This window comes from Anastrepha obliqua, chromosome 1 (genome assembly GCF_027943255.1).
Source record: "Anastrepha obliqua isolate idAnaObli1 chromosome 1, idAnaObli1_1.0, whole genome shotgun sequence".
Taxonomy (NCBI): Eukaryota; Metazoa; Arthropoda; class Insecta; order Diptera; family Tephritidae; genus Anastrepha; species Anastrepha obliqua.
In genome coordinates, this window is record NC_072892.1 from 144080492 (window position 1) to 144102329 (window position 21838).

General features: G+C 38.0%; 1 protein-coding gene across 1 annotated transcript in view; it reads right to left on the reverse strand.

Annotated features, from left to right (window-relative positions):
• The window catches only part of LOC129252955 (cytotoxic granule associated RNA binding protein TIA1), a 145832-nt gene extending 135844 nt beyond the window's left edge, over positions 1-9988 (reverse strand). Inside the window, exon 1 of the mRNA XM_054891152.1 lies at positions 9919-9988. The gene's annotated coding sequence lies outside the window, so the exon portion shown is untranslated. The remainder of the gene's footprint in view (positions 1-9918) is intronic.
• Between the last annotated feature and the right edge of the window lie 11850 nt (positions 9989-21838).

Below are 21838 nucleotides of genomic sequence, written 5' to 3' on the forward strand. Positions count from 1 at the left end.
TGTTGTGAGCTACAAAGCCATGTGCCATGCCACCACACTTCTTTACTCAAGAATTTCTAGTGCATCTCGCTGCATATATCGGGGCAGTCTAGAGACAATAGTGAATCCTTGGATTGATAGTGTATGCGGAACTAACCCATACATCTTTCATCAAGACTCTGCTTCTTCACAAAAAGCGATGGTGTCACAACATTGGATGGCTGAAAATTACCAAGACCACATAACACCGAACAGCCGAGCGTTATGACCGCCGTATCTTCATTCCCTGGATTACTACGTATGGAGCATATTTGGGCGTAAAGTCAATAAGTATTCTCATAACACCATTTCTTCTTTGATGGTTCTAACTAATACCACTCTAGGGCATGCAAACTTTTCCGGACCCGGATCGAGACCGTTATTGCAGCTATTGGATATTTTAGTGAATGATTTTATAGATGTAAATTAGGTAGGTAGGTGAAATGGTTGAAGTATTAGCCTGACACTCTCCAATTCCTCAAATGGACATTACTCTAAAGGATGTAAAGTTCTACTCCGTTAGCCCAGCGGCCTTGTGCTCGTTGCTTGTGCTTTCGAAATTAGTCGGCGTATGCCAGACTTGTCTCTCGATTGCATCCAAATACTTCCATATCGAACTCATTTGGGTTCCCGGTCACAGCGGCATAAAATGAAATGCTGGACATATCAGCTGGCTAGAAAGGGGAACCTGAAGACGGTTTCATTGCAAAATCGCATGGGATTGGGGTTCTCTTGAGAAGCTGTAGTCTGCTACTGGAATGATGGGCTTCGGGTCAACTCAGTGAGCGCTGTGCTAATGCGCAAACGTGCAAGGTGGCAAGACCTTTCTGGCCACGGATAGATTGAGGACGCTTGAAAGAACTTCTAAGGCAAACAAAACCGCAGCTCTCGAATTTCGGGAGTATCCTTATCGGAAATTGCCCGTTAGGTGAGACTTGGTATTGCTTTAAGTCCTTTCTGCAGAAGCTTTTTGGAGGACGAGATGGAATCCTCTGAGCACCTTTAGACATCTTTTTTTTTTTTTTTTTTTATTAATACTTTTATTTGCAATCTATTCTAAGAACAATAAGCAAATTATATAACATTGTGGTTATTTGACATGTATTATTGATCTCCAGTGAAAACAATAATAATATACTTATATGTAATACATATATTTATACCAAGTTAAGGCTATACATGTTATAACGTTATATGAATATGTTGTAAACTTATTAATAATAGTGATTAGGTACGAAATGGGAGATCTAAAACATGTTGTCTTTTCAGTCTTATTATTTCATTGGTTTCATCTAAGAGAGTTATTGCAAGCGGCATCTGCGCTCTGAATTTTGCGCCACCTGCGGATATTCCAAGTTAAATATCATAAAAAATAAATAAATAAATAATTGGCGCGTACACTTCTGTTAGGTGTTTGGCCGAGCTCCTCCTCCTATTTGTGGTGTGCGTCTTGATGTTGTTCCACAAATGGAGGGACCTACAGTTTCAAGCCGACTCCGAACGGCACAGTTAAATATCATACATCTGGTAAAATTCATCAGTGCTTTGAAGCGGTACGAACGTAAATCACCACTGTTTGTCATCAACCTATAATTCAAAACACCTTCTTCCTCCTTTTCTTCTACCTGTCTGGTTCTTTTCTTTTTCGACTTCCCTTCCTCTGTGTGATATCACAACGGATAAATTTTGAATTTTTGTTCAAGTGGGCCCGCGAGGGCAGCCATTTAACCTAACCCAATCAAGTAGAATTAAATAGCCGTTTCGATGCCTTTTTGAGACTTACAACGGGCAGATATGTACAGCCTGCCAGAGCTGTTGATAGAATGGAGCAGATTGATGAGCTTTAAGTTGGCGCACTGCCTCAGGCTGTCGAAGAAAGACGCACCCAGTGACCAGCCTGATGGCTGCCAAACTCGGGCATTTACAGGGAAAGTGCTCAAAAGTCTCTTCTTACGAAAGGCCTCCCACAGATATAAGTTAATGTTGTGTAAAAAAATCGTGAACTTTCATTAAATTTTGTTCAAATTAAAAGTGAATTAGTTTTACTCCCAAGTTGTCCTCAAATGCCGTACGCACCCTGTACATACGTAAATCACTATCCCACTAAAGTTTTCCCATTTTGCCATAGCGCAAAAAGCGACGATAATTTGGGTAGAAGAAAGTTGTAAAAAAAAATCAATATGGAATGAAAAGACCCACAGAAACTTTCCAAAGCATTACAAAGTGATCTTCTTTACATATTTATTAAACCCATTCAAAAGAAAGCTGACGCAGCCATCGTGATAAGCCTTTATCTTTTTGATGTTTAAATCTTGCAAACGTAGAAAATAAAAGGTTTGTCTGGTTTTTCGGTTGCTATTGTTTTTGCCGAGGCGTTTACTTGTTTAATTTCTGTTGACAGTGTGGTTTTTAACTTCATTAATACACAGCGCTGGTTGCTGGTTGCCTGCGTGCAGGATGTTTGGCTGCTGAAGTCCTTGGAGGCTGCGCCGTGTGAGTGCAACACGTGCGTCAACACCGAACGTGTGGTGGTGCCGTCAAGGGTGAAGCGTAGCATTTTTGACGTTTATGTCGAAAAGTAAGCCAACGTCTACTGGATGTTGTCAAAAATTAAGGCTGCCACCAACGGAAGCCGCATATAAAGTTAAAAAAAGAAAAAGGTTGAAAAATGGGTTTCCATCTCAATGAGCCCTTTGAGATTTTTTGATGAGAGCCAAGTAGCTGTGCACGTTTGTCGTATTTCTACTGCATGACACAGTCATGCCTACCTTACATACAAACGTGCATACATACACCCAAGAGAAAGTATGAAACTACAGTGGAAATGTCTTCATTTTTGTTAATTAACCTCTTTTCATTTGAGTTGCCGCCACTGCGGCCCCCATCGGTTGGCATGTAAAAGTTGAAGGTGTCTGACATGGCACACCTTTTGGCATGCCAGTCAAATCGACTGAATGACTGTAATATGGCAAGCTGATAAATGCTACGGCTGCAAGTAAGTCCACGCACACATACATATATGCATGCACTAGTGTGACTGACAGACAGTTTGGAAGCAAGGCTCAAAAGGCTCACACGGTCTCAACCGGTTGCGAAACGGGCTGACTGTCAACTTCATAAACTGTCAGCCGCTAAAGCTGATGGGCGGCTGACGAATGAACGTACAAGGCGATTCACGAGCAAAACTGACTGACAGACGGCTAAAGGAGTGTGAGTCCCTTACAGCTGTGTCTTATTGCGAGTTTGACACCACGCACTGGCTGATTAAATAAGAGTGTTTATTAAAGAAAACAAAAAGAGGGCAACGTGCAAGATCAAAAAGTTTCGAAATCAAGACAGCAAATACAAACGTTTTAAATTTTTAATTTGAAGAACTCAAGGGAGGAAAATTGTTATTGCAAAGTGCAAAGACAAATATTGCAAATATGCAGCAGGGGTGCTTAGGAGAGTGCCAGCTATCCATATGTACGAGGTGTGCTCAGAAAGTATCGCGAATTTTGAACTTTCACAGGTTACGAATATTCGAATTTCAATTTTTTTGTGGCCATATGTTGGTACTCATGTTTCTCACTCACGCCGACAAGTTCGGGCATTTTGAATGTTCAGTTAATCGTTGACAGCTGCTTTGCCTGCACATGTTTCGGCCCGTCTTCGATTTCTACCTATTCAAAAAGATAGATCAAAGAACCTGTATCAAATTTTGTGTGAAAAACGAAATTAAGTGCGCGGATGCATTTCGAATGTTGAAGAAGCTACTTTGGACCAAAGCAACGTTTATCGGTGGTAAAAAATGTTCGCAGAAGTCCGACAAGATGTGAACGACGAAAAGCGTGCCAGACGCCCGAGCACTTCAATATTAGACGAAAAAAATTGATGAAGTGGTGAAAATGGTATTGGCCAATCGTCGAATCACCGTTAGAGAAGGTGCTGAGGACCTAGATATATCGATTGGCTCATGCTATTCGATTTTTTTCAATGATTTGGGCATGAGACGGGTCGCGGCTAAGTTCGTACCAAAACTGCTCAATTTCGACCAAAAGCAGCATCGCATGAACATTGCTAATGAGATATTGGACTCTGTCCGCGAAGACCCAAATTTGCTCCAGAGGGTTATAACTGGTGACGAATCGTGGGTTTATAGTTATGACGTGGAAACCAAAGCTCAATCATCTCAATGGCAGCTGCCGCATGAAACTTGGCGACCGAAAAAAGCGCGCCAAGTTCGGTCGAATGTAAATGTTTTCCTTACCGTTTTCTTCGATTGCAGGGGCGTTGTGCATCATGAGTTCTTGCCACAGGGTAGAACGGTCAATGAGGAATATTACCTGCAAGTTATGCGCAATTTGCGTGAAACAATCCGCCAAAAACGCCCGGATTTGTGGAACAACAAAAATTGGCTCTTGCATCACGATAACGCCCTTGCGCACACATCGTTGCTTGTGCTCGACTTTTTGGCCAAAAACAACACACTAATAATGCCACAGCCACCATATTCCCCAGATCTGGCCCCCTGTGACTTTTTCTTGTTCTCGAAACTGAAGAGGCACATGAAAGGACGACGCTACGCTACGATTTAGGAGATAAAGACGGCATCGAAGGAGGAGCTGAACAAGATAAAAAAAATGATTTTTTGAAGTGCTTCGAAGATTGGAGAAAAAGTTAGCACAAGTGCATAATATCTCATGGAGATTTCTTTGAAGGGGACAAAATAGATATTAATGAATAAATAAAAAATTTTTGAAAAACACAAAATTCGCGATACTTTTTGAACATACCTCGTATGTGGTATGTGCGCATTTTTGTAGTGCCCGAAGTTTAAACATTTCAGTACCAGATGTAAGAACATGTGAAATATTATACAGCAGCGGCTTAATACACCAAACGCGTCATACTGCGGCGAAGATTTTTACTACAGACGACAAAGATTGACACCAGAAAAGTACTGTAACTTTGCCCAGATAGAATTGTGGGTGGGGTGCATACTCGAAAATCTTTTCGAAACTCAATTAAAAACTTTAAAATATATATGGAATTTTTTTAATTATATAAAATTGTGCACAAAGTTTGAGGCTTTTGATTATATAATTTTCGCTGTGGTTTTAAAAAGGGGAATCTACAGTCACAGCACTGCACGCAATTTTTCGTGACATAGAAAAACCATTTGACCTAAAGGAAATACCTTCTGTGTCTTTATGGGCACTGAAGTTGCCTTCGATAACGCGAACTTTCAAACCATGAAACTGGTACTCTTTTATAGGCGACTTGATCTAGCAAGTGTGAAATGGGTAAACAATTTGCTAAGCCAAAGGATAATCACAGCCTCTCTAGACAAGCTACCTTAAGTGTAACAGCCGCGAAAGGATGTCCAAAAGAGGGTATTATCGCCGCAACTTTGGATCATAACTAACTTGATGCAAGACGCCTTAAATACAATCTGGGAGTGGTGTAGGAAAGAGGGAATATCAATATACTCTTCCAAATCCAATATTACCCCCTTTACCAGAAAAAGGGTTTTAAATTCAACCTCTCTGGAAATAAATGGAACAGAGGTAGCTCTTAAGAGAGAGTTTAAATAGCTAGGAATTATACTGAAGAAAAGCTCGCCTATGAGGCTCTCCGCAACTCAGTAATAGAAAAAGTGCGTGTAGCGTAGTACACATAACAGAAGTGAAACTTTCAAGGCAGACAAAGAAAGAGGGAGAGACCTAAGAAGAATGACAGAGAGAGGGAGAGAAAGAAAGAAATTCACAACATTTGAAGAGAATACAATAGACAATACAATAGAGAATAGACAAAATTTACAAAAATACGAACTGTCGTATTCTAAGTACACGTTGTTCTCCCTCGCTCCGAGTTATTAGCGTGGCGTTAGAGTCGTGCGCACATATAGCACCTAACACTATAACGTGCATAGACAAGGCACGCGCATGCGCAATACTATCTATCCTATTTTAACAATATGTTGCTCTCTTTCGCTCTACTATAGTAATATAGCGTTAGTACTGTACGTTTAAGCGCGACTCTCTTTCTCTCTATGTTATATATATTCTAACGCCTTGTATACCTATAGTGTATGCTTGCTTGTCTCTTGCTGCTACAATACGAGTAACGTCGCACGATTTAGACTAAAGCCTTAGCGTAGGAGTGGGAGAAACGACAAAGGGCCGCACAAAAGGGAGACGTTAATAGCCTACAATGTATCTAAGATATATATAAGGTATAGCTCTCTCTCACCTTATCCTCTACGTTATATCTTTTTTCTCTCTCGTGGAACGAAAATGCCTAAAACGTTGCATGTCCTTGAAATTTTACTCTCCATTCTCGCTCGTCCATCGACGCCTAAGAAGTTTCACTTCAAAAAGATAAAGAAAACCTTTGCACAACAAAAGAACTTTTGAGTAAATCTTTGGGCCTAAGTCCTAAAATTACCTTCTGGACCTACGCTCAAATGGTAAGGCCTGTCCTACTGAACGGGGCATTGATATGACGGACAAAATCCTATCAAATTAAAGCTATAACAAATCTGTGTAGACTACGAAAGCTGCCGAAGTATAACAAGGGCTATGAGAATTACCCCAACTGCTGGGATGGAAGCGCTTTTGAATCTGCCACCATTACATTTAGCAGTACAAGAGGAAACTGCTATGAAAGAACTACCCTTTTATTTGAAAAAGCATTTAAATCTGGAGGTCTTACTAGACACCTCAATATCCGAAACAGGGTTGAACATGCAGCATGCATGACCCAGACGAATGACCACACGGAATCCGTCCTCACTCCAACCAAGACTTCCCTAGACGGGAAGAGCGAAACACTAGCCCAACATGGCTACATCGTTTGGTTTTCTTTTCTAATTTTATTTTAGTTTTTTTTATTGTATAGTATAACATTACATACATATACTAACGAGCAATTTTTGTCGAGTTTTGTTACAACAAATAATTTATGCCAATCCTCAGCAAAATACAGCTATGGTGGAACCTCTAGGTACAGCTGGTATATTGCTAGTCAGATAGTAACAAAGGAATCGATAAGCTTGTCCCTATCTTCCCCTGGACCTGACGGAATATATCCAGCAATGCTTAAGAAAGGAGGAGGCAGGCTAATTGAGACCCTGAAAAGGATCTTCACCACCTGTCTTGCACTTGGTCATATACCATCCCAATGGCGATGCATGAGAGTAGTATTTATTCCGAAACCAGGAAAAGATGACTATTCTCTAGCAAAAAGTTTTAGATCAATCAGTTTGACATCATTCGTGTTGAAAAGTCTAGAACGAGTGGTGGAGAAACATTTTCGAGTGGGGGTACTACCGAGAAGTCCACTTAGTAGAAATCAACACGCTTACCAGAGTGGAGAATCACATGAATCAGCCTTACACGATATTGTTAACAAGGGGGAAGCCAGGCTTGAAGCTGACGAGTACACAATAGGCATATTCGTGGGCATTGATCGGGCTTTTGATAATGCCACTTTTGGCTCAATATGTTCCTCCTCCGAACGACATGGGAGAAATATAAATGCAAATATAACCAAAAAAATAAATTGCCATCTTAATAAATAAAAGCATAAAGTTTTTTTTAAACAAAGTCAAACGAACCAGCGCCATTTAAGTCAAAATTTAAAAATATAGAGTTAAAATAGAAAATCGGATGCTGTAATTTCAAACTACAAAAAGGTAGATAGGTTGGATAGACATCACGGCTACACGACAAGTAGCACTAGAGTGCCGTTATGATACTCTAATGTACACCACTACCTGCGAAAAATTAAAGGAAGAAGAACAACCTACATCCTCCCACTGCTTTTGATGTAGTGGAGGAGAGAAACGTGATCTAGGCTACAGAACTGCCTCAGGCTATTCTCAAAAGGCACACTAAGAATGCTTAAGCGCCTCGCCGATATTCCCGGACATTAACAAAGAAAGCGATCAATATTATGTTTCTAAGTCTAAGCTTTTCCTCATGAGCTCCGCTCACCCAGTGACCGGTAAACTCCTTTATGAGTTTTGAAATTTAATCACAGGGAATCGCCAGCAATTTAAGTGCCCTGCTTCTGTCATACTGCGGCCAAAATGTTTTTAAGATGGTGCACAATAAAATAGAACTCCATCCGTCTTGCGTTTTTTTAGGTAAGAAATTAACAACGGTCAAGGGGTCACCGATGCCTCAGATGGTGATAACTGAAACCGGTTTTGTTGACCCTTTCCTGGCAAGCCCATCGGCAATTTCATTTCGCTCTATGTTCCGATGCCCTAAAGCCCAGATAAAAGAAATGTTTCCTGCACATTCGAGACGTTTTATTTCCTCCTTACAGAAGTTGGCCCTGAGAGCTGCAACATGTCGACGACAGGACTTCGATCGCAGTTTGACTATCGGCATAAATATTTATGTCTTCTTTCCAACAGCGATCCCTAAGTATTTTGCATGACTGTAGGATTGCGAAGACCACTGCTTGAAAAAGACTAACAATTTCTTCAATTTAATTTTGGTGTTTTAATTTAAGTTCAATATAGTTTTTAAATTGCGGCTCTTCAAAGCAATTCCAAAGCTTAGCACTTAATGGAAATTCAGGAAATGGTGATGAGACAGAGCGAAGTTAAAGCGGAAAAAAGAACTTTTTGAGAAGAAAGTAAGTATTTTGAAAATACAAAAACTGAACGATATCGCTCAGAAAACTTATACGTACATCAACCAGTGTAATTTTGAGTGAAAATTTCCTCCTTAAAGCAACAACTGTCGCAAGTTGATAAAATAGAAGAAGAAGCGGTCTGTGCGTGCTGTTTATAGCAATTTAGGATAAAATTTAATTCTGCCACTAAATATATCCTCCATTTTAGTTTATTTCAGTCCTATACTTGCTTTCAATGACTCATTCCAAGGCTGCATATGAATTGGTCATTTCACTGCAATGAACCAGTACAGCAAGAAATTTCAATTATATTTGCTAGTTAGTAGTCGAGCTTAAGCATAGTAAAATTAGCTTTCGGATTGCTGATGATTATTGCACATTAACGCAAAAGGTAAATATAGATAAAAACGGCCTCATAATTTTCAATTTACTATGGCTCTCTTTACAATTTACAATGCGTACTTTTCGCTAAAGAGATACCCTTAAGAGGGGGGTAACGTTTTTAAATTTTTTTTTTGCATTTTTTTTTTATTTGATTTTTTAAATGAAGAACCTTTCAAGAATATTCTGTGAAAATTTTAGATGAATCGGAGCAAAACTTACAAAGATACAGCCATGTAAGTGTTGCTACCTACCTGGCTCAACCGCGCGCCATTTGTACTTTAAAGCATTTTTCCCACAACTTACGTTTTCAAAGTCGGTGCCCCTCATAACTTTGAAACTACTGCACCGATCCTTTTGAAATTTTGAACACTTTTTCTGTAGATGTTTTACAAAGTAACGCCGAAGTTTTTTTCGAATTTGTTGATACTTTTGTTTTTACGGTAACTAATTCACCGATTTTTTACGCGAAAATCGTGTTTTTGACTTTAACGTGTTCCCAAAAACTGTGTAATCAAAAAAAAAAAATCATAACCATGTGCCTTTTTTTCCATGAATTAACGTTTGATGTCAGAACCAAATACCGCACACATTATGTTTTTTTAATATTTTAATACAGAGCAGAAAATTATTAAATTTTGACAAGTTATTAGTGCAAAAAAAAAAATCTCCATTTAAATGACACTGCTCACTACACTTTGATATTATGACGTCCCCGACTGAACAGCTGACTGTCAGAACCGATAAAAAAAGGTAACAGGGTTGCACTAAGCAACATCTCTATGATCTATAAGCCCTTGTCTTGATGGGCACACATAAAAAATTGCTATTATAGTTATTCAAAGTATTTTTTTTATTAAAAAAAGAAAGAAAAAAACGAAAACTCACCGATTTCTTCACAAACGAAACAAAACCGTATCCTTTCGATTTTAGCGTCTGTGGATCGCGCACCACTCTGCAGTCTCTGCAATGAAGAAAGATAATTGCAAATCAAATTTTTGGGAAACTTGTAAGTGTATGACTTATCTATATCTATAATCTATATATAATATACATTCTGTCGTTACGGGAATTGTTCAATAAAACGCAAAATAATTGTTTAACCATCAAAATTTATTTTGTCCTCCATTCGAAGCAATTCACGTACGCCAACGACTAGTCCAGTCATCAAAGCACCTTTTAAACGCGTTTGAAGAGATCTTCTTCAGCGAACTCTCCTCAATGGCCTCTACCGACCCCAAGCGGCGTCCGCGGAGTGGCAATTTAAGTTCTGGGAAAAATAAAAAAGTAAAAGGGGCTAAATCCGGCCAATACGATGATTGATCGATGATATTTGTTAAGTTTTCAGTCAAAAAAGTGTTCACAATGTGAGCCTTGTGAGACGGTGCGTTATCATGGTGCAAGATCCATGAGTTTTCTTTCCACAAATTGCGACGTTTCCTACGCATATGCTCACTCAAATGTCGCATAACTTCCAAATAAAATTTTTTATTTACCGTAGAACCATTTGGAACGAATTCCGAGTGCACATCACCACGACAATCAAAGAAAACGAGTAACATAGCTTTCACTTTTGACCGACTTTGACGTGGCTGTTTGTGTTTCGGCTCATGTGGATAGCGCCATTCAGTCGCCTGTTGACTGGTTTGTATGTCAACCATGTATGTTCAGCCACCTTCTTTCGATGAATTTTTTGAGAGAAATTCAACTCTCTTGCAACGAGTCGAGCAGCCACGCGTCTCATGCCCAACTGATGGTGCAAAATGTTGCGTATTGATTCATGAGACACGCTAAGGCCACGAGCTACCTCCCTTAAACTTATGTGATGGTTTTCCATCACCACTTCCTTGACTTTGTCAACGTTTTCATCCATTGAAGACGTTGATGGGCGACCAGATTGGGGCAACTCTTCCAAGACTTCTCGGCCTTCTGCTAAAGCCACCACTCGTAGACCCGTGTTTTTGATAAAGCTCACTCGTCATAGGCTTTTTGCAACATTTTTAACGACTCGGCACACGAAATCCCGTTCAAAACACAAAATTTGAGACAAATTCTTTGTTCGATATTAAAATTTAGTTAAAAAAATTGTATATATAAAAAAATTGTTTATAAAAAAAATTTATGTAAAAAGAAATTACAATTTTTTTTATTTTATTAAAATGTATTTAAAAAAAATTATACATTTTTTATAATTATAATTTTTTTTATAAAACCTTTTTTATAGACAATGTTTTTTTTGCATAAAATTTTTATTAAAATTATTATTATTAAATTTATTTATTTATTTTAAATTTAATTTTTAAATTTTCTTGTCAATTATTTTTTTAATCACGTGGCGCTTCCAACAGAGACTTTCGACTGATATTTTAAATAAATAAATTTTTTATAATTTTTTTAAATTTTACCTATACTATTTTTTAATTTTTTTTTGTATAAAATATTTTTTTAATTTTTTTTATAAAAAATAAATTTTTAATTTTTTCAATATAAAATTAAAAAACATCGAAAACAAGGAGATATATAAATATTTATTTATCTCCATGCAATTATTTTCAGCATTTCCAAATTTTCCCTTGCGGCATCCAAAAGCACTCTAACCGCATAAGGGCTAAAAGCGGCGACAGCACAACATTTTAAACGGCTTTTACACAAACACAGTGAAACTTGCAGACACACGCACACTGCTTGAACATTTCTTCGCTTCACACAGGCACCAAACACGAAAGTCAGCAGCCACCTCCGCAAATCCAGTTCGATAGATGCCCCAACCTTTGCAATCACCAACTAACTAAGTAGTGAAAATCGCAGAGCGCACTTGCAGTTGACTGATATAAATAAATGTCAAAAACAAGCTAATTGACAAATTACGCTCAAACTCGGCGATACTATAAAGGACAGTTGAACCAACATTCCAGCCAAAAAAAATGTAGACATATTGTAACGCGCGCTTTTTAAATGAACAATTCCCGATATTTTTTTGTTAGAATGGCATACAATTTTCGCGTTGATTTTAGATTCCTCCTGATAGCATATAAAGCAATGCGAATCTATTTAAGAGGATTTCAATAGAATAAAGTAATTAGAATAGAATTTCTTTGAACATCTCATTGAGTTCAGATTGGTACGTATTTAGTTTGGCATTCTATAACACATCGCGTAGGAAAGTATGAAATCAAATTAGCTATTCTTGCTCTTGCCCTTACTTGTACATAGAAGGCGAGGATGTTAATCCTTCTCAAAACGCTCCGAGTACCCTGAAAAGCTAGCATAGTACAAACATAAACAACCTTATAAGGCTTCTAAATCACACAGTCTGGATATAGTCGTGTATGAATACCTATACCTATAGCTTATTGGTTGAGAGGATGGGACAAAAAAATGAATCAATACTTAAACCAAAGAACCAAATAGTAAAAGTAGTGATCAAAGGGACGTTTGTGTTATAACTACAATGTGGAACATGAAGATTGGAAATAAATTTTCACGAATCGTAAATTTTAGTCCATTGCAAGTCCTTTTGTGGTAGCTTTCGAAATAAACTGCATATAAATACTACATATAATATTAGAGTAATCTTACTTAGCCAGCTTATTCAACAGATATCCCTAAAAGGTTCTACAAGGTGGTGTAAAATGAATCATCCAGTTTGCTTGAATAACGTTTTTACTAAATAAGAAAAAAAAAACTATTTTGGGTGACATAAATCTTTATTTTGAGCTGTTGATTCAAAAGAGTCAAATATGATGGACGTACGACTCCATTTGCAAAAATTATAAATCTTCCATGGATGCGAAAATCTTTGGGTGCATAAAAACTGTGGCTGTGACAGGACTGTTTGGCCTTGTTTTAAGAAATGATCGCAGAGCTCACTTGCCCAGAGGAAAGAGTTGTGATAATAAATATTCTTTTTAAGGGGTTAGGGGTAGTAAGAATATTCAAAAAATTCGATTTAATCCTTGCATTTTCTTAAAGAACAATATCTGCGAAACATTGTGTGAAAATCTGAAGTGAACCGAAAAATACTTTTCGAGTTATTCAACAATTAACAAAGGGCGCTCGGGCGTTCCGAAGCGTTCGCAAAACTTTTTTCTCAAAACTATGTTTTTTGAGCTGGTGATCACTGTAACTTGAAAACCGCTTGGTAGAGATCAATAAAATTTAAACTGCCTCTGAAAAACATAAAAAACTCGTGCCTGATCAAAGAACTTTTTTTTCAAAAATTTCGATTTAACAATTCACTGTTGGTTGTTTTCTTGAAAATCTGAAATTTTTATCCTGAGGCGGCCATATCGTTAATTTAAAAAAAAAAAAACTTTGATCAGGCACAAGATTATCTAATAATAAAACTAATTTCTCTCTTCCGATTGATTTTAGATGAATCTCCAAGGACTTGCAAAGATCACCGATAGCGACTTGTGGAGAAACGGCCTCCACACAAACAGCCATAACTTTTACAATTATTAATTTTTTTTTTTAAATTTTGCTAAGGTCAAGTCAAAGCATGATGGATTAATGCTATGTTTTTACTTTTATAAAATAAAGCAGCTGACTAGCAAAAAAATATTTGAAAATTATCATTTTTTCGGGCCTCTGACTACCCCTAACGCCTTAAGCTGCCAGCAAGACGACAATTCATACACATGCAAATCCATACAAGACTGTACTCAAAACGTAGTTTGAAATCAAATGGGCCACATTTTGATAAAGAAAAGATTTCGCGCTTCAATAACAAGGACTACGACATATCCCATTATCACATAATGCACTCTTGTCAAAACTCAAAACAGAGATTGTTTCAGTTCGAAAACAAGTAAAAACGCAACAAATGGACTTTCTTAAACTAAAAAGTGAAAATATGAAAGAGTTATTACAAAAACAAAAAAAAAGAACCGAAGTCTACAAAGTGCTTAATAAATGCATCGTATAAATCCAATATAGCTTCGAGCGATGACCATAAACAGACTTCTAAAAGTGTTTTTTTTTCCTCGTTCACTACTCTCGAGAGCATAGGGCCTTGACAAGACTTGTCTTGCGTTGGTTTCGTTAATTTATTTGATTTCTGTTGAAAAACTGATGAAATTTTATAATTGATGGATGAAAGAGGAAATCACAAAAACTGTGACAAATGACAGTAAAATCATATACAAAAAATAATCAGGTCAAACGTATGTGGTGCTAGTAGTGAAAATCAATGTACCGAAATTGAGCAAATGCACTTGATTCATGAAGAATTCAAGCTGGACAAAAATGAAAAGAAATGCGTAACGTTAACAAAAAGCTGAAAATAGGCACTCTAGTAAATAATCCAAGAAAAATATTCACAAATGACTCAATAAAGAAAAAAGTATGGGAAGAATACTTAACAGAACATTTTGCTGGTAACAGCCGGCACAAAAATTATGAATATTTAAAGACCAATCATCCCTCCTTTCCTTCAATCACGAAAAATGAAATACTAGCGGCGATACAGCAATCAAAGCATAATAAACCGGCAGGCTATGATGAAGGCTAACATTGATAAACGAGGATGGGGCAGCAGTTTTGGAGTTAGTGTTCAATTACATATTTGATTGACGTTTAAAAGCTTTCTTTAGAAAAATAATGCAAAAGAATGTGGAGACTTCATACTTCACATAAAAGTTTAATGAGGCATACAATAAAAATCTTTGCAGAAGAGTATTGCATCAAAGACTATATAAGAAGTGTGAATCTTTCATGGGACGAATGCAATTCGGGTTCAGAGAAACTATGGGCATGCGTGAAGCATTGACGGGTACAACGACGTTTTGATACAAAATTGTAAATATGTGAAGAAATACGTTTTTCTATGATTTATCGACTACGAGAAAGCATTTGATAGAGTGCAACAGTATAAGCACATTAATTTGCCCTAACATTTATGGCAAAACAAAAATAAGATGTATAAAGAACTTACAATGTGAAGTCCCAAATAAACCAGACTGAGCTCTATTCTGATAAATTCGAGTTTAATTATTTAAAATAGTCCACTCTGGCCTCGATACACTGTTTTGCGCGATCCTAAAGCTTTTCCAAAGAGTGTTTCAGGTCATTGATCGGAATCCGGAATGTCCTTCAAGGATGTCGGTACAATCCTTTTGGATGGGCTCTGCGGACGCAAAACGTTTTCCTTTCATGTCCAAAGGCAATTTTCCGAATAGGTAGAAATCACAGGGAGCCATATCAGGCGAATACGGTGAGTGATTGATGGTTGAAATGCGATTTCTAGTAAAAAAATCAGTCACAAGAGTGGATCGATGAGATGGTGCATTATCATGCAATAAGCGCCAGCTGCCTCCTTCGCGGTATTCAGGGCGAATTCAACAAACGCGATGCACCCAACGCTTCAAAACGCCAAGATAGAAAATTGCATTAACGGTTTGGCCCACTGGCACTCCTTGCATACAATTCCCTTGGAATAGTAAAAACAAATGAGCATAGACTTGGTTTTTGACTTCTCCAAATGCGATGTTTTGGTTTGTGGGTCTTCCTGGGCCTTAAATTCGGCACTTTCACGCTTAGGTGCAGGTTCGTGTTGGAAATACAACATTTCATTACCATTTCTCGTCTTTTATCGCCTCTTTAATGAGGTCTTTCGAATGTTGAATTCTAAGCAATTTTTGGTCCTCGTAAGCCCAAGTGATCAGTTAAAATGAGATAAATCGATGTTTTGGAGACACTCAATTCTGATTTCATGAATTTCAGCGATGGTTTCGGTTCATTTTTGATTAATTTACGAAGAATTCGATGGAGTTTTCGGTGATTACTGATTTTGTTCATTGTCATTTATGTCCTCATAACCATCTCTGAAAGGTGTAAACCACTCATGAACTCTGGCACGAGATAGACAATCATCGCTGTTTCGGTAAACGTTTTACCGATTTTAAAGCAAAAATAGATATTCGTTCTTTGTTCGAAACTGATTTTTGTACCGATAACATAAACATACTGACACTTTAGACGCAATAACTTCGCTTCCACTGAACCAAATGTCACCAAACTTCCACTGGAAGGCAGCTAGGGTTGTAACTACCAAATCACAAACCCATTAAAAAGATGGCGCCATCAGGAACATTTTTAAGACGCCAGTCTTGTTTGTTTTGGACTTCACCTTGTATATTGGAGCCAAAACGTAAATGTAAATTTTGGTAATATAAACAGAAACTGCTTTGAAATACATCGCAGAGTTCGACAGGGCTGTATTTTATCTCCACTGCTATTTAATATAAGTATTTGCAGAGCAAATATTTTGAGAAGCTATCGAACATTTAAATATCTTCGTTGTTCGTTGGAAACAAATTTGACTTGTGAAAAATAAGTCCGATGCCGAATTGTAGTGGCTAGAAATGCTTTTTTTAAGGGGTTATAGACGTCCAAATCCAATCAAAAAATCGATTTTACGTAACGGAGAATGGAAAGATGCAAGTTGATCTGAAATATCAATCCCTTCTTCTTGCTTTATTACAGTCAATTATGGCATCTGGTTTTATAACATCGCCTCTTTTTGTACGCACTTTAGACATACTACCTCCATGGCATGTGGATATCATCAGTACGTCACGTTTATCGTGCCATTTTAGTACAGTATATAGAATATCTTTTTGCCTAGCTATTTGGTCGCTTCTCTTTAGCTTCGCTTTTACTACCTCCTCTGGCAAATTCCCTTTATTTTAACGTAAAGTGCCAACCAAATCAGTTTTGCGACTTTTTAGGAACTCAGCTAACGGCAACAACTAAAACTTAATGACGGAAGGTCGCACCAGTTAGAAGGTCTGGATAAACCTGGTCAACATTAGTGCATCTCACAGAATCGCTGTTAGATGAAGGTCGTGTTGTTGTTGCTGACAATTACTACTACAATCCCCACCCTTGAGGGAATCGCACGGCAAATTGGGGAAGAAGCAAGCTACCTAGGACTAGTATTAGATAGGAAGCTTTTGTGGAAACAACCGATTGCCGATAGAGTAAAAAAGCAGCCAAGGCACTCTATACATGCAAAAAAATTATGGGAGCAAAATGGGGCTTAACCCTACAAATAGTACACTGGCTTTTACAAAAGTGGTAAGGCCTATCATGACATACAGTGTCTTAGTTTGGTGGCCAGTACTTGAGAAAAGAACAACAGTAAAATGCTTATGAAAGTATTCAAAGGGTGCTAATCATAAGCGGGACACTAAACACTAAGTCCACAGCAGCGATGAATGTCATGCTGTCCTTATTGCCGATTGAGGCCTACAGCAAACAGCGGGCGGCGAAATCAGCACTAAGGTTAAGAGAATCTTCTTAAGTAGCCACTAACAGGAGGGGGCACGTAAGAATACTCCGAATACGAATACCCCTTCCTACATCAAACCACAGACTTTTGTAGCTCAGTAGAGTTGCATTTAAACACATCCTTTACCACAACTTTTCCAACGAGAGAAGATTGGGGCAATGGGGTAATGGACAATAGAAATGGAATCAGTATACCGATAATTCCAAGCTAAATGAACAAGTAAGCGGAGACCTTCATTCTGAAGGATTGAATGCCTAAATCTCATTCCGGTTACCGGATCACTGCAGTGTATTTCAAGCAATTCGAAGACTGTAAAAGAATGTATCGACGTTTTGACAGAACTATCATAGTACTTTACAATAAACCTGCTCTAGGTGCCGGGTTACAGCGACATAGAAGGCAACTGCAAAGCAGGTAAACTGGCGAGATTGGGTACCATATTACCGATCCAACCAGACAAAGCGCACATACCTATACCTTTAGCAACTTGTAAGATGCTTATAGATAACACTGTGCGACAGTGATTTTATACTTTTATGGAGACCTAGTACAACTTGTAGGTATAGTAAAACTAAGAAAAATGGTATAGAAGAAATTTCCAATACACCCCCAAAATCTCGTTTTATGGCCATAAAACCGTTTTTCAGTAGGTTGATGTGAAGAATCACTCCTAACTTCGCCAATTTCCATCCGATTTCGAATTTGTTTTTTTAAGTTCGAAAGAACAAAAACAAGCCTTTTTGACAGTGTGTTGACAATTTTTCTGAAATGACAACTGACGAGACTGTAGGCGGAAGTATTTGGAACTTTTTTTATTTTTTCTCTATTTTTTCAACTTTGACATAATTTTTATGATATTATCCGATATTGAGGATTTTTTTAGTACACTACTGTTATAGTAAATTTAATTTTGCGTCGAAGGAGTTATATTTGACTGTAATTGAATTAAAATTTATAGAGTTGTGTGAGTTTTAAGATTTAATTTTTTTTTTTACTAGACGAGAGGGGACATCCCTGGTGGTATCATAATGGGCCTACAGCAGGCCTAGGTGGATCAACCGACAACCACTATACCTAACTACCTACCTATGTATAAGTGAATCTATTTTATGGGTTCTTTGTTCTCCAATAACGCCTATTTGGACCTTTGTAAAATTCCAATACCTTAGAATTGAGGAGAATCTGTTGTATGACATATTTATTCTGTGCATAAGCGGATTATAGTAAAGCACATAATGACTCCAAAAAATTATTTCAACATCTCTCTGCTGACAGCTTTCCACCTTGTCATTCGACTAAATTGTGCAGTGCGCACTTCCTTCAATAACTGAGCGTAATTATAAGTATGAATAACCATTTCTTCAATTAAATCATCAGCTATAAAATAAGAATAGATTTTCTTCAAAACAAATTCTTCCATTTTCAGTAATAGCGGAAGTATTTTGTACACCGTGACTACCTGTAAATATATATCTCCTTAAAGGCAAAACATCTCTATTCCATTGCAAATTCGGTGCGTTAGATGTCAAAGAGGCTTCCAATGCTCGTAAGGGCACCTGACTTTTATTTTGCCTAATTATTGTAATATTTGCATTTTCCTCTGTATCATCGTATTCTTCATCTTCATCACTGGGGAGGTATTCTTCATCATTTCCAGCACTAAATGCTTCATCATCAGAGTTTTCTCAACATCGGGTCAGTTCTTCTGCCCTAAATTTTTTGTTAGCCATTTCCTCCAATTTTCTAACTTGAATTAAACAAAAAAGCACACTAATACACGCTTTTGACATTTATATATCAATTTACCGATATTGTGACTCAAAAACTTACCTGTCATGCAAATTATTTCTTATATCTTATGGTCACATGGGACTCATTTGACTTGACAAACAAAATTGTTTTTGCCACGTTCATAAGTGACTCATTTGGCTCACAAAATAAAATAGCCAAAATATGGTAAATATAAAAATAAAAAAATAATTGGCGCGTACACTTCTGTTAGGTGTTTGGCCGAGCTCCTCCTCCTATTTGTGGTGTGCGTCTTGATGTTGTTTCACAAATGGAGGGACCTACAGTTTCAAGCCGACTCCAAACGGCAGATATTTTTATGAGAGCTTTTTCATGGCAGAAATACACTCGGAGGTTTGTCATTGTCTGCCGAGGGGCGACCGCTATTAGAAAAATGTTTTTATTAATTTTGCTTTCACCGAGATTCGAACCAACGACCTCTCTGTGAATTCCGAATGGTGAATTCCAGCCCATTCGGCTACGGCGGCCGCGATGGTAAATATAATATATGCCAAATTATTTATAAAAATAATATCTTATAATATATATCCATATTCCTCAGTTAAGCAATACAAAAGTTATTGCGCGTGGGGCCTTCTCAAAGCGCTATGTATGGGGACAAGGAAGTTGTTAAATATCGCAAGCTCCTTACATGTGTCGACTTACCAGGTATATTCCTATGAAATGAGACTTTAAGCTATTAGTCCATAGATGTCGCAAGGAGTATTTTTAAACCTTCCCAAATGTCTTGTTTTTTTCGCCTGTCATCTGTCAACAATATTCAGTTCATTGTTTGTTACGTTTCATACAGCAATGCATTTTTGTCGCTCTTAAAAATGTCGAATTTCGTGCCTTCAAACTACGATTTGCGGACATCGTTGATTTTCTGTTATGAATTGAAGAAAATCGCTTCTTAAGCTCATCAAATGATTATAGAAGTTTTGGTGTGCATGCCCTAAGTAGAGCACAGTGCTTCAGGTGGTTTGAAAACTTACGGATTGGTGATTTTAGCGTGGAGAACGAGGACCGTGGCCGGCCACCGAAAAAGTTTGAGAACGCCGAATTGCAAGCATTGTTGAACGAAGATGATGGTCAAATGCAAGAAATGATGGCAGAGCAGTTGGGAGTGACCCAAAAAACTATTTCTAAACGTTTGAAAGACATGGACATGATTTTAAAGGTTGGAAGATGGGTGCCGCAGGAACTGACTGAAAGGCAGCAAGAGACCCGAAAAACCACTAGCGAAATGCTGCTCTCCCGGTTCAAAAGGAAGTCTTCTTTGCATCGAATCGTTACGGGTGATGAAAAATGGGTGTATTTCTCCAATCCCAAGCGTAAACGATCGTATGGTCCACCCGGCCACAAGCCAAAAACAACGGCTAAACCAAATCGCTGCGGCCGTAAGGCAATACTGTGTGTTTTCTGGGAGCAGCGTGCTATGATTTGGTCCGAGCTATTAAAACCAGGTGAAACAGTTGACGGTGCACGCTACCAACGACAATTGGCCGATTTGAATAGCGTTATACACCGAAAACGCCCAGAACATGCCGATCGACGTCACAAAGTAATTTTTCTTGATGACAATGCACTACCACATCGAACAAGAGCGACCCGGGAATTGATAGAGACGTACGATTGGGAACCGCTGGTGCATGCGGCTGACTCACCAGACTTGGCGCCTTCCGATTATCATTTGTTTGCAACGATGGGCCACGCACTTTTCGAGCAGCGCTTCAATTCTCACGAAGAAGCCAAAAATGGCTCGTTGATGGGTTGCGACCAAAGACGGCCAATTTTTTTGGCGCGGCATCCACAAGTTGCCTGAGAGATTGGAAAAATGTGTAGCTAGCGATGGTTATTGTATTGACCTGTGGTGTCCAATATCAAAAACGAATAAATTAGATCGACAATATTTAGGATTTTATTAATAGATTTTATTTTTATCGCAACCAACTGATACACACGAACGAATCTCTTTATCTAACCGCAAAGGCGCCATTTTAGTCCCTTCCAGCTATCAGTCGTTTTCCGTGTTGCCATAGCATTTTCTCTCATCCGGGCTGCCAGGTCTCCACAGTTATTATTTTGAAGATTAAATTTGTAACCATTTTTTGTTAAAGTTTTTGTCTTTTGGTAAAAGCTAAACTTGAAATCCGGTTTATGAAATGATATGTTTGGTCGCTGCTTTTGTATGGTGTCGAAACATGGACGCTAAAAACGACACACCTTAACTTATTGGGTTCTTTCTGGATGTGGTGCTACCGTCGCATATTGAGTATATCTTGTTGCGATAGTGCAGCAAACGACGTTATTTTGGTTAGAGTTGACAGAAAAGAAGACAGAGAACTGTTACACACAAAAAAACGTCGTAAGGTTGCTTATTTTGGGCAGGTTATGCAAGGTGGAAAATATGAATTTCCGCACCTGATACTGCAAGGAAGATTGAAAGGAAGAAGAGGAATCGGCTGAAAGCGACTATCGTGGTTCAGATATATTCCTTACTGGACTGGACTTATAACAATCGGCGACCTTGTGCACGCAGATCGAAACCGTGAACAATTTGCGGAAATTGTTCGCAATCTTACATAGTTTTTTAATTTTGTATTATAACATAGATATGTATAAGCGTATATATTATTACAATTAACTATATTTAATTTAATTTAATGGATTTGCATTTAATGTGGATATTTAGTAAAGAAGAGGAAAAATCTTCCAATAGAGCGA